Below are 12,552 nucleotides of genomic sequence, written 5' to 3' on the forward strand. Positions count from 1 at the left end.
GCTAAAATCCATACTCATTTTATATTTATTGCAGAAAATAGACAGCTAACAAAAACTCTTGGCTCGCTTTTTTTTGTGCTTAAATAATAATTTTAGTTGCATGCAATATTAATATTTGAGTTTTGGTTTAGTTTACAAAAAAAAAAAAAAAAAGATATATAAATAAATAAAAATAATTTAAAAAATAAATTAAAGTTTATAGCAAAAGTTTGTAAGTTTTAAAATTTAGAATTTTTATAGGTTTTTGAGCTTGCATATTATTTATATATTTTAAATACTTCTTTTATATTTATTTATCTTTTATTTTTATTTTTTCATTTTTTTCTAGAAAACTTTTTTTTATATTAAAGTTTTTAAATTATGTCGTACAACTTAAATAAGCTAAACTTTACTTTTCAAATTTTCAATTTATGTGTATATTAATTGTTTATTATTTATTATTATAATTTTTAATATTATTTTATTTTGTAATAAACACATTTAGAATTATGATTTTATGAATTTATTTTTAATCAATGCATATTATCAATTATCAATAAGCATATTAAATTTTATTGTTGTTATTTTAAATATATATAAATATATATAATATAAAATTCTAAATTCAATTCATTCAGCTCAAAATTCTAACCAAATTAGACTTGCTTCATGGAAACATTCATAGAAACATATATGTATGTATCACTGTTTAATAGTAACTCATATCATAGGTTTGTTTGAGAATACTCATAAAATTATCAACATCTGTATATACACACGTGTATGTATGTTTATCTAATATCATACAACAGTGAAAACTAACTATAAACAGTTGAGCATGATATCATATGTGCTGTAAAGTACACATCTTATAAGTAGATATTATTGAGCCCACAAAAGATTGCACAGACATACATGCATACATATACAATCTGTGTGTGTGTGCGAGTTTTACATATACTATATACAATTTGTATACACATCCCATTGGTGATTTTTTTTTTTTTTAAATTTCGTAAACAGAAATCGCCGAAAAAAATTGTGACTAATAGAGAAGAAACGTGCAGATAAAAGCAAAAATAACAAATAAAAACGAAAACGAAAATTAAATAAATAAATGTGAAAAAGAGCAACAACAGCAACAAAATAAAAGTTGTGAATGCTTGAGGGAATGAAGGCAAGGCAGACAGGCAGGAGAGCACGAGAGGCAGGAATACAAGGCTCTCCATCTCCCTCTCTCACTCCTGCTCTCTCCGTCTCGTTCTCTCTTAGTGCGTGTGTGTTGCAGGCGGATGAAGACGTGACAGCATAAATGGCGGTCAAACATGTGCCCATTGCCTTATTTGCGTTTGTAATTGCGTGCAGCTGTGTGTGTGTGTGTGTGTGTGTGATAACACAATTTCAAGGATTGCAATTACAACAACAATAACAAATAAGCAAGCAAGCAAGACAGCAACAACAACAACAACAATGAGCAGCGAAAAGAGTAGAAAGATAAAAACTACCTTGGCCCAGAATTGAGGCGCATAAATACAACGCACCTACATTGTCTGTCTGTGTGTGTGTGGGTGTGTCCATCTGTCTGTGCTAGTGTGTGTGTGTGTGTATTGGCAGCAGATATCGAGCGCATTGAGCTCACTGCAATAACAACAAAAACAACAACAACAGCGTCAGCAGCAGCAGCAGCAATGAGAGCCGCAATAACAAGCAACAATAAATGCCGACGACGCTGTCGCTGCAGAGGAGAGAGTGAGAGAGAGAGAGAGAGAGAGAGAGAGATAGAGTAGAGCAAGCAAGGGCGAGGAGAGAGAAGACGTTGTGCGTTGCAAGGGCAAGAGAAAAGCGCCTTCGAGTGCCCACATAGCGAACTCTGGTACAAAAATGCATTTTGCAAACAAATCTTTTTATTTTTTATGTATAAAAATCGCATATACGAAAAATTGAAAAAAAAGTATTAAATTAAATACATAATATAAATTACTAAATATAAATTATTCATTTGCATTATTATGACTTAATTTTAATGCTAAAGAGTTTTGGGTTTATTTAGTGATCATGATTTCAGTGCTTTGTTAATTCAATTATTGTTAATCTAAAAATACATCGATTTTTATTGCCAAACTAAAAATAAGAATTCTTTTTCAGATTCATTTTTAATTAGGATTATAGAGCTGTTGATATAGGAAACGTTAAATATGAATCAAATATGCATACATCAAAAACATTATGTAGAGTTATTTTTCTTTTGTTTTTATTATCGTAGTAATTATAAATACTGTTTTTTGATTATTGTTACTATAAAAAAAAAATTAAATCAAAATAATGATTCATGGCTTAATTTATTGTTGCTAATCATCATTATCATTGATTATTTATCATTATTATAATTATTATTTTAATTTTTGCTGTAAAATGATTTTTGTTATTTTTCATTTATTTTTTATTTATTTATTTAATATATTTTTATTATATATTTATTCTTAAGTTTTAATTTAATTTTAATTTGATTTATTTTGATTATTTACATATGTCTTTATATTGATTAAATTTATATTTCAGTAGTATGAATATTAAAACTGGTTAATTATTATTATTATTTATTTATACTTGAGTATATTTTTTTATAAATCAAAAATAATAAAATATTTATTATTTTTAAATTTATTGGATTTTCTTCTATCTGTGAAATTTTTTATCATTTAAATTTCTGCAGCAATAAATCCATAAATTGCAATAATTCGCATTATTTATTTGTTACTATTTGTATATTATTTATTTCACAATCGAATTAAACTGATTATGTAATCTGGCTGCACTTTGAGCTCGAGTTAAGCCTGAAAAATGTATTGACTAATATTGAATTTCCAGGTACTTCGGAAAGAAGATATATATACATACATATATGTATATATTTCTGGCTTAGTGTTAAATGCACATTTGAAATCAGAGCGCCGCTCTTAGTGAATAGTTTCGCTTAGTTTTAGTCTCCGATTCGCACGTCCCAATGCAGTGTGCAGCGGCTGCGGCTGCGGCTGCGGCTGAGGCGGCGGCAGCGGCCGTAGCAATAGCTAGGGCAGCAGCAAATGGGGGGCAAATGCAGGCGTAAAGTGCATGCTAAAGACGTGACCAAGACAGTAGAAAGCAGAAATGAAGGCGACGGTTAACGAGGCGTATGCGCAATATGCTAGCAATTGGTCAGCAACAGCGTTCATATCTCTCTATGACAGCATAACAGGTACCCGAGCAGAGACAGACAGAGGCGCGGACTTTATATGCAAGACGTGTTCGATGACTCAAACAACCTGTCCGACAAAGCGACAGCCATAGGATTGAAGACTCATCATAGCTGGCTTATCAGCGCACCGAAAAGTTTGCCCTGTAAACATGACCATAACTGGGGAGGCAATGGCAAAAGCCAAGAGAAACTGAAACTGAAACCCCAAATGGCAATTGCCAATTGGCAACTGGAGGGCTTGAGCCACGTCAGAGACCGATAACACACACACACACACACACTTATTGCTTGGGGCCCAATTGGTCGTTGAACACGTTTTTCAATTTGCAGCTAAAATAAGTATGTGTGTGTGTGTGTGTGTGTGTTTGTGTGTTAAAGTAAAACAATGAGAATTTGTTGAAATTGTTGTTGGTGGCGGTATCTTTGGCATATTCTTGACCGCCTTTTGTGCAATAAAGTGGAGCAGCAACAACAACAGCAACAAATGTGTATACAATTAAAATTATTTATTAGTGCGGCTGCTGCTGCTGCTGCTGCTGCTACTCGAGGATCCCATCTTCAAGTACAGCGGCAGCGCAATTGGCCTCAACAGTAGCCAAGACAGAAAACGAATTCAAAGATGGCAACAGCAGCAGAGGCGGCAGCAGCAGCAGCAGCAGCAGCGGCAGCGGCACATTTGGCCATGCCTTTTTGGCCATTTGCCAGCTACTTTTGGTGGCTGCCACCCAACAGCACTAGAAGAACAAGCAGCCGCAGCAGCAACGGCAGCAGCAATGGCAACGGCAACGGCAACGGCAGCGGCAGCTAAAGAATAACAACATCACGTTGTATCCATCTACAACAGCCTCGGCCAAGTTGGCTTTGGACTAAAGCTTATTTATGTGCGTTGGCTGCGAAATATGGCGCACAATTTTTGGTTTTTGCTTATTTACTGCAGTCCACTAAAAGAGCAGCCAAAAAGCTAATTGGGTGGGCGGCACAAGTGCCGGCAGCAGCAACAACAACAGCAACAACAACAACAACAGCAGCAGCAACAAGAACCTCAGTCGAAGCAGCCAAAAGATGCAATATTTTTTTTTGCATATTTAAGATAAAAATATTTATTTATGCTAACAAGCTATATTCATTCTCTCACTCTCTCTTTGACTCCTACACACGCTCTCTCTTTCGTTTCCTCATTCTTTTGTGCCATCAATTTGGGCCACATTAAAGACCACATTATATTGAAGTCCAGTTATATAAGTATGTGACTTAACATATGTTATGGCATTTGCATTGTTGAGCTTAACAACTTCTGTTATATGCAGATGATATATCGATAAATATCGAAAGTCGAAAGCCATGTGAAATATAGCACATATATGTATCGATATATTGCATGCCGATTCTCTCATTTTCTTCAAAAATGAATATCGATAACTTACATGAATGAAGCAGTGAATATTTATAATGCTTCATATAGACTGTGAATATCAATAGGTAAATTGTAAGCAATGCGTGCGATAAATATCGATTGCAAACGACAACACAACAATGACATCTTATTATGAAACATATAATTTTTTCTCGATTGCAAATCTCATGCAAATAAATAACTTTATAGAATTTAAAACACTGACGAAATTTGCAGCTTCTGACGATTCTTCCATCTGATTCTTTCATCCCATCATCTGCAGTCGCATTCCATTTCTTACAACATCTCTGATCTGTGAGTGCAACTGCACTGGCATAATATCTTATTTTCAGCGCCCGACAACCACCTGCAACTGGATTGAGCTGAATATTTACTTAGCCCGATTGACGGCAGACAAAATGGAGAGGGAAACAAATAAAAACCGAACGGGAGTGACAGAAAGAGTGAAAGAGAGAGACAGAGAGGGAGGTAGTCTTCACATTCACATTCCTGTCGCTCAACCTAACTGCCATAATAAAGATTGCAAATGTTTCAGATTTGTAAGAGGTTTTCTTTCTTATTTTCGTCTTGCGCTTATCAAAAGCTCAGCGAAGAGCGCAGCCTGAAAAGGCGAAAGAATGTTGAGCCAAATGTTTGAACACCCAGTAGAGCGCAATGATAAAGGTAAAGTCAGTGAACTCTCCACAAACACAAGCACACACGCACACAGAGAGAGAGAGAGAGAGAGAGAGAGAGAGAGAGAGAGAGAGAGATTTACTGTTTACATGCTTATCAGTAGCTTCAGCTGATAATTGCCAAAATATTTTAGCTAATTTGCTGTGGGAAAATAACTAAATTATATATGTTAAATACTTTTGTACTTTTGCACATGTCTAGGTATGTATGTCTACGCAGGGGAATGCCCCAAATGAATGTGAATAAACTGCCATAAAATTCACTTTGATGTATTACCCTTAAGAGCGAGAGAATTTTCGTACAGCTGTTGATCTGCTTATTAAATGCGTTTGGAGCGCATTTTTCCTACCGAAATTAATTAAGGAATTGTCACATCAATCAGGCGCCCACTTGCCGACTGCCATTGTGCTTGTTTCACTGTTGTTGTTGTTGTTGTTGCTCTTGTTTTCAAATAAACAAATAAAATGCAGAAAATAGATTTACGAGTGTCGCACAATTTATGACAGATGTAAAAATTGTCAGCGCTTTTTATGGCCCACGATTTTGACGCTTGACTGAAGTCTGAAGAGCCGCCCGTCCCGTTGACTGACCACCAGCTGGCCATATCCATGGCCCTGACTGACTGCCTGAATGACAGCCCAGTCAGATGGCGGGAGAGCAAGAGCGAGAGCGCGAGGGAGGGGGAGAGTGAGCTCATCCATTCCCACCCACTGCCGCGCCGTCTATCCATTCTCAAGGCAACAAAGTTTAAAACACTTGCTTCTTGATAATGAGAAAAAGTTCTTTTTATATATTTCTCATTTCGTTCATTTTTCGTTCTTCTTCTTTTTGCTTTGTGCTGCATTCGAGACAAAAGTCTTGATGATGATTACAATGATCCTTGGGCTTGTAATGAGATATGGCCAAAGCACTTTCCTAAGCAGCATTATATTTAAACACACACACAATCACACGCACACTCATGCACGCGCACATGCATGCATATACGTGTTTCTTGCAGCTTTCATTGTTACGTGCACAGGTCTGCCTTTGCCTCGTCTTCCTTTTCTTTTCTTTTATTTTCTTTCATTCAACTTTACAAACTTTTGTTATTCTAAGTTGTTCGGTGGAAAGGCTACTTCTAAGAAATACTTCTAATAATATTAATTAGTCTTGAATGCTTTTTTACAATCAAATTGGTGCGAAAAAACACACACACATATATATATATATATATATATATATATATATATATATACGGCCATGCATATATAAAAATATGCAATTAGTTTATTTGTTTGCTAAAATTCACTCCTTAACGCTGCGTATACATAATATTTCTTTGGATAATCACAATGTGTAAGTTTCCTCCACATATGCCAAAACTAAGCTTGGTTTGTTTCTAAATGATTATTAAGGACAGATTAACTACACTTAATTACTTTTTTGCCAAAATATCATTTTCCTAGAACAAATCTTTGACTAGAAAACAAAAGAAAAGTTAAAAAAAATTTTAACAATTTTTGTACTGCTAAAAAAACTAAAAATAAAAATAAAACAATAAATAAAAATAAAAAAATGAAGTCAATAACAAAGTTTGTTCAGAACAAATAAAATCTAAAGTTTAACTTAACTTTAAAGAAAATTAAATTATATATGAATATATCTATATATATATATTGTATTTATATTAGTTCTAACCTCTAATAAATAAATTTAAAATTTTACTACAATAGATATTTGGAAATTTGTAATAGCATTATTTATTATTAGTTATAATTCTAGAGAACTTCTGAGAAAAAGGCTTTTTAAATAATTGAAAAATCTCTAAATATTGAATACATTTATACTAATAAGAAGAAAAAACAAGCTTGTAATAATATTATGAATTCTAATTAAGAATTTCAAAGAAACATTTGTTTTTAAATAATTAATTGAAAAATTCCGATACATCAAATGAGTTTACAATAAAAAGAATGCAAAAGAATTTAAATAAAGCAGTTTGTGGATAAACTTGTATATTTTCTATTTATTGCAAATGACAATCGAGCAAACAATGCAGAAATTTTGCCATTGATCAAATTGCGTATACGTAATGTATTCCTTTGCTGCCACGCAGAACTTAAAATTTAAATAAATGGCACTGAGAACCATAAATTACGTACGTTCTTAAGCAGCACTAACAAAAGGTTCTTACCCTTCTTGAACTGCTACGGCAAATGTATCCAAAATATTCCGCATTACAACAAAAAGAAATAGAGGAGGAGGAAGAAGAAGAGACACAGAAACAGAAAAGTTTTTCTTTTTATGTTCGTTCGTTCGTCTATGCAAAAGAATCCGAGAAGTTGTCACACGCTGCAGTTTAATGTGAAACTAATGCAGAAAACTGTCAGCAATTGGATATACATATATATGTATATCTCTGTGTGCGTGTGTGCTTGTGTGTGTGTTATCCAAGAGTTGCCGTAAGACGAAAGGTTGCACTAAAGTAGAAGATGCAAATAAAAAGAATGTTTTCGCCTTGCAGCAGACAAATTTTTAGTTTTTTTTTTTTTTTTTTTTTTTTTTTTCAACTCAATTTGCAATTTGAAATTCGCATTTCGTTTGTTTATGTTCCTTTTATTTGTGTTAGTAAAATTTTGTGTATTGTTGATCAATTTGCATTTTGCACTTCACTTGGACACATTCAACAATTTATATTGTTGATTATTTTTAATTTTGGTGTAAAATATTTGATTTATTTACATTTATTTTTTTTTTCTTTTTTGGTCGAGTCTTTTAAAAAATTCTAGCAAAAATGTTTGCTGTGTTATTTTTAGCGTCGGGCAATGAAACTAACAAAAAATTTTCACTCACATGTGGAAAATGCCGCTGCACGCACTTTTCATTTTATTTTCCGATATGTTGTTGTTGTTGTTGCAGTTGTTGTTGTTTGTCACTTTCGAGTTTTTACCCTTTGCATTTGTGGGTATTTTAGTAGGGCGAGCGAGAGAGGCAGAGAGATAGAGCGAGTGCCCAAAGGAAAACTCGACGCGTTGCAATATTATTTCTATTATTTGTTTTTCTTGTATTTTGTTTGCTTTTATTGTGAATTTGTTATTTTTATAATTTTATTTTTCTATTTATTTTTTGTTAGGTCTGTTTTATTTTTAGCGTAAAATTTTCTGCGGTCAGCGATTTAAAAATAACAACAGCAGCTCCGCATGGATTGCACTTTACTTGGACATGGACTTTAAAGCTGATGCTGATGCTGTTGATAATTCTTGAAAACTCGCGCCACAAAATTTTTGAATCGTATTATTTGGATTTCAGGTTTATTTTGGAACTTGTAACTTGGTTCTGATTTAGCATGTGCTTGGTATTCGCATAATTTTATTTGTATTCTTTTATCAGCGTTCACTTTTTTTGTTTCTTGTTTCAGTCTGAAATTGTATTTCAGTTTTCAGTTACAGTTCAACCACATGCGATATCTTTGACGGCGGTTGACTTTAGTATTTGTTTCTCTGGTTTCTTGTCCAATTCACCGCTCCGGCGTTCTGCTCACTTCGATGAACATCTTGTAACTATTTTCAAAAAGCGCACGAACGCAGCTGCAGAGCAACAATGACGCCGACGACGGCGACGACAACGACGACGCTGCGGAGCACACAAAAATCAAACCAGCAGCAGCAGGCAGACAAACGAAACCGAAACCGAAACAGAGACCGAGACCGAGACCACCGCACAACAACAACAACAACGACAATAACAGCGCCAACTCAAGAACACACAACAGCAGCAGAAGCAGCCAACAGCACAACAGCAGCAGCAGCAGTCGTCGTCGCTGTGCTTATGTGTGAATGTGTGTGTGAATGCGAGTGTTCTGTGAGAGCGTCAGAGAGTGTAATTTAAAGTTAAAGAGCCAAAAGCCAAAGAGAGCGCACTGCTGCTGTTGCTGCTTGTGCTTTTGTAAACGCAGGCCACAAGAAAAAAACGAAGCGTAGCATCCGTGTGCTGCGCTGTTGGCTACTGAAGAACTGAAGCACTGGCTGGCCGACCAGTCGAACCAGCCGAGCCACAGCAACAGCAGCCGAAGCCGAAGTCAAATGACGGTTCGTGTGCGACAGCGACGTCGAGACAGCTTCGTGCGCTGCCAAAGAGCGAAATGATGATTACTTAAGCAGTGACTAACTAAACCAGCGTTAACAGTGTGCGAAGCGCACGAGCCAAACGAAGCGGCGTAGCAAAGCCAGAGGCTAAACCGGCGTCACAGTCACTGTTGCCGTCGCCGTCGCTAAAGCCCAGTTTCATATAACAACTAACTACACTGTATGTTTAGCTGATTCGGCTGCTGTGCGTCTGTTAGATAGCGCGGCGCTGTTAACAGCTCCTCTGTTGCTTTGCGCTAACCTTATGTTATGACCATATGAAGCGTTCATGCATTTGATTAGCTACATCGATTTTAATGTCTCATTTAATTAGCTGGAATTGTCACAGCTAATGGGCTGGCAGTTATAATTAGTTGCACTTTGTGACAACTTTATCACTGGCTTTGACGGCCGCAAGCGAATTTGCTCATTAAAGCCAGACGCTAGACGCCAGACGCAAGGGATGAGCGATGAGAGAGCGGCAACTATTGCAGCAGAGGCATAAGCGTACAACAGGAAACCAGCCGAAGCCAGTGACAGGCAACAATGGCAGATGAAGTAGAGTAAGCGCTTATTAAATGCGCTGAATGCAAATAAAACTTTTAAACTAAATAGAAAATGGCGACTGAGGACCATAAGGACGAGCATCTGGGAGCATCGAGAAACAATGGCCGGAAATTCGCGCTGCGGAAGCCAAAAACAACAATAACAGCAGCAGCAGCAGCAGCGCCACTTGGGAGCCCGTCAGTCGGCCACAAAAAGCAGCTGGGTCCCGTCCTTGCCCCACTCAAAGGATTTCGCCTGGCGCGGCACAAAACAAAGCGAGCGTATAATGTTGCGCTATAGAGCAGAATTTGGGGCAAGGGTGGCATAGTGAAAAGGGGCGGACGACAAGGCTGATTGGTTATTTCTCCCCCAGCTTTCAACTGGCTGCAAGTTTTACTCCCCCGCACCCCACAGAGAAAAGTTATGAATTGTTCAAGCTGATTTTCATATAAAATATTTTATATTTTTTCTCGGCTAATGCTGGAAAAGTTGGAGTGCATAAATCAAAAGCTCTGCATGTCCATCTACTTCAGAAACACTTGCCGTCCCTTTCATGCAGTGTCACTTGGCATATTGATTAATGAGCCATGAGCAACTGCACATAGCTTGGCACTTAGCACGTGCTGGCCGGGTCCAAAGTCAGGTACAAGGACATCAGCAACGGCAAAGGCAACGGCAACGCCAACAGCGGCTACAAATGTTATTTATGGGCGCCTCAGAATGCAATTTGTTGTGGTCAACAAATCGCCATACAAATCGCGAACGAGAGATCATTAGAGAATCAGAGACAGACAAAGTGAGAGCCAGAGGGAGCGAGAGAGAGACACGGGAAAGTGACAAAGATGGGCGAGTGGTTTGCCCAAAAAATAAGCAGGACGGTAAGCAAGTTGATTAGTCACGTCCAAGGAATGCCAAAAATAAAAGATGCTCAGCACCCAAAAGGTGAGGTTCCATCCAGAAATCAAATGCGCTAAAAGCGGCCAAGAAATCAGCTTAAGCGAAATGGCGTTAATCCATGAATTATTGCCTAAAAGCATGCCAAAGCGCATTAAGTTTTTGACTCTTCGTTCTTGCCCGAGCAGGTAAACAGGCAAACTGAAGGATGGACGGACAGACGGACGGACGGGCCGACAAACAGAGACAGACAGCCGCAGGACAACAGCGACAACAACACCTACAACAACAACAGGTAGTTGTTGCTAGCTTATTTGAAGCCGCACGAACATTTGATACCCTTGCAAAGGGTTGGGAATTATCTATTAGACTCAAGTAGCTTTAGAAATGGAGAAATGACAGAGAGAAGGAGCGAAAGAGACAGGAGATATATAGATATATATATATAGCAAAAGGAACAGAGAGATAGAGGTATAGAGATAGAGATAGAGATAGAGATAGAGATAGAGATAGAGATAGAGATAGAGATAGAGATAGAGATAGAGATAGAGATAGAGATAGAGATAGAGATAGAGATAGAGATAGAGATAGAGATAGAGATAGAGATAGAGATAGAGATAGAGATAGAGATAGAGATAGAGATAGAGATAGAGATAGAGATAGAGATAGAGATAGAGATAGAGATAGAGATAGAGATAGAGATAGAGATAGAGATAGAGATAGAGATAGAGATAGAGATAGAGATAGAGATAGATAATACATGGCCAATATTAAATTTGATCCATTGTCTTTACAAAAATAATAAAAGAATCAGAGAGATATGTGAGTGAGTACATCATCTCAGCAATATATAATATATAATCATGTAATGCAATTATATGCTGTTTATAATATATATATTAAATACATGCTCTGGGTTTTTTTAACCAACATCCGCTTATCGCAAAGAAATAAACAGTTAGAAAATCCCCCTCGCAATATTGAAAATCCCCACAAATGAAAAACAAATATTAAGACAAAGAGAGAAAGAACATTGCTCTCGCGAGCCAAAGAAATGTATTATAAATTGAAAGTCGTTTAGGCATCGTTAGATTCAATGCGATGCCTCATACATGACTTGGCTGCCTTATCAGCTTGCCCCAAATCAATATACCCTTTGTTAGGGCAACAACAAGCACGCCAAAATAGCGACAAGCAACAACAGCAACAACAGAAACAACAGAAACAACAATAATAAAGTGAAGCAAAGAAAACATTAGTAATGTCCATGAAAGTGCCAATGAATAACATGGAACATACATTTGCTTTGCATTTGTATCTGTATCTCAAACGAACCAAAAAACGGAAAAAACGGACAAAGAAAAAAAAAAACGCAAGCAAGCAAAACAAAATAAGCCCAATTTTGACCGCACCCAAGAGCCGAGAGAGATCCAGCTCTATAAGGCAGATATTTTTGCCTGTCGGTCTTCCACGCTCTGTCTGCCAGTGTGTGTGTGTGTATATGTGTGTGAGTGTCGCGAACTGTTTTTTTTTTTTACTTTTATTTTTTTATGAGTATTGACATTATAATCAACGCCGTTTTCAATTTCAACAAACCTCCTCCGAGCAACAACAACAACAACAAAAAAGGTGCATCCCAAAACAAAAGCCAAAAAAAGTTCTGTTTGCTTTTTTGTTGTTCAATTTTTTTATCTTTCTTTTTT

The 12,552-nt window shown here is 36.4% G+C and overlaps 1 protein-coding gene across 7 annotated transcripts in view; it reads right to left on the bottom strand.

Moving 5' to 3' along the window:
- The window catches only part of LOC6577848, a 49,429-nt gene extending 40,419 nt beyond the window's left edge, over positions 1-9,010 (bottom strand). For 4 of the 7 annotated variants that reach the window (XM_015165846.3, XM_015165845.3, XM_015165847.3 and 1 more), the window contains exon 1: positions 8,139-9,008. The gene's annotated coding sequence lies outside the window, so the exon portion shown is untranslated. Of the gene's footprint in view, positions 1-7,479; positions 7,847-8,138 lie in introns of those variants that run through there. The other 3 variants (XM_015165841.3, XM_032729323.2, XM_015165844.3) reach the window with 3 other exon arrangements.
- Between the last annotated feature and the right edge of the window lie 3,542 nt (positions 9,011-12,552).

This window comes from Drosophila mojavensis, unplaced genomic scaffold (genome assembly GCF_018153725.1).
Source record: "Drosophila mojavensis isolate 15081-1352.22 unplaced genomic scaffold, ASM1815372v1 contig_49, whole genome shotgun sequence".
Taxonomy (NCBI): Eukaryota; Metazoa; Arthropoda; class Insecta; order Diptera; family Drosophilidae; genus Drosophila; species Drosophila mojavensis.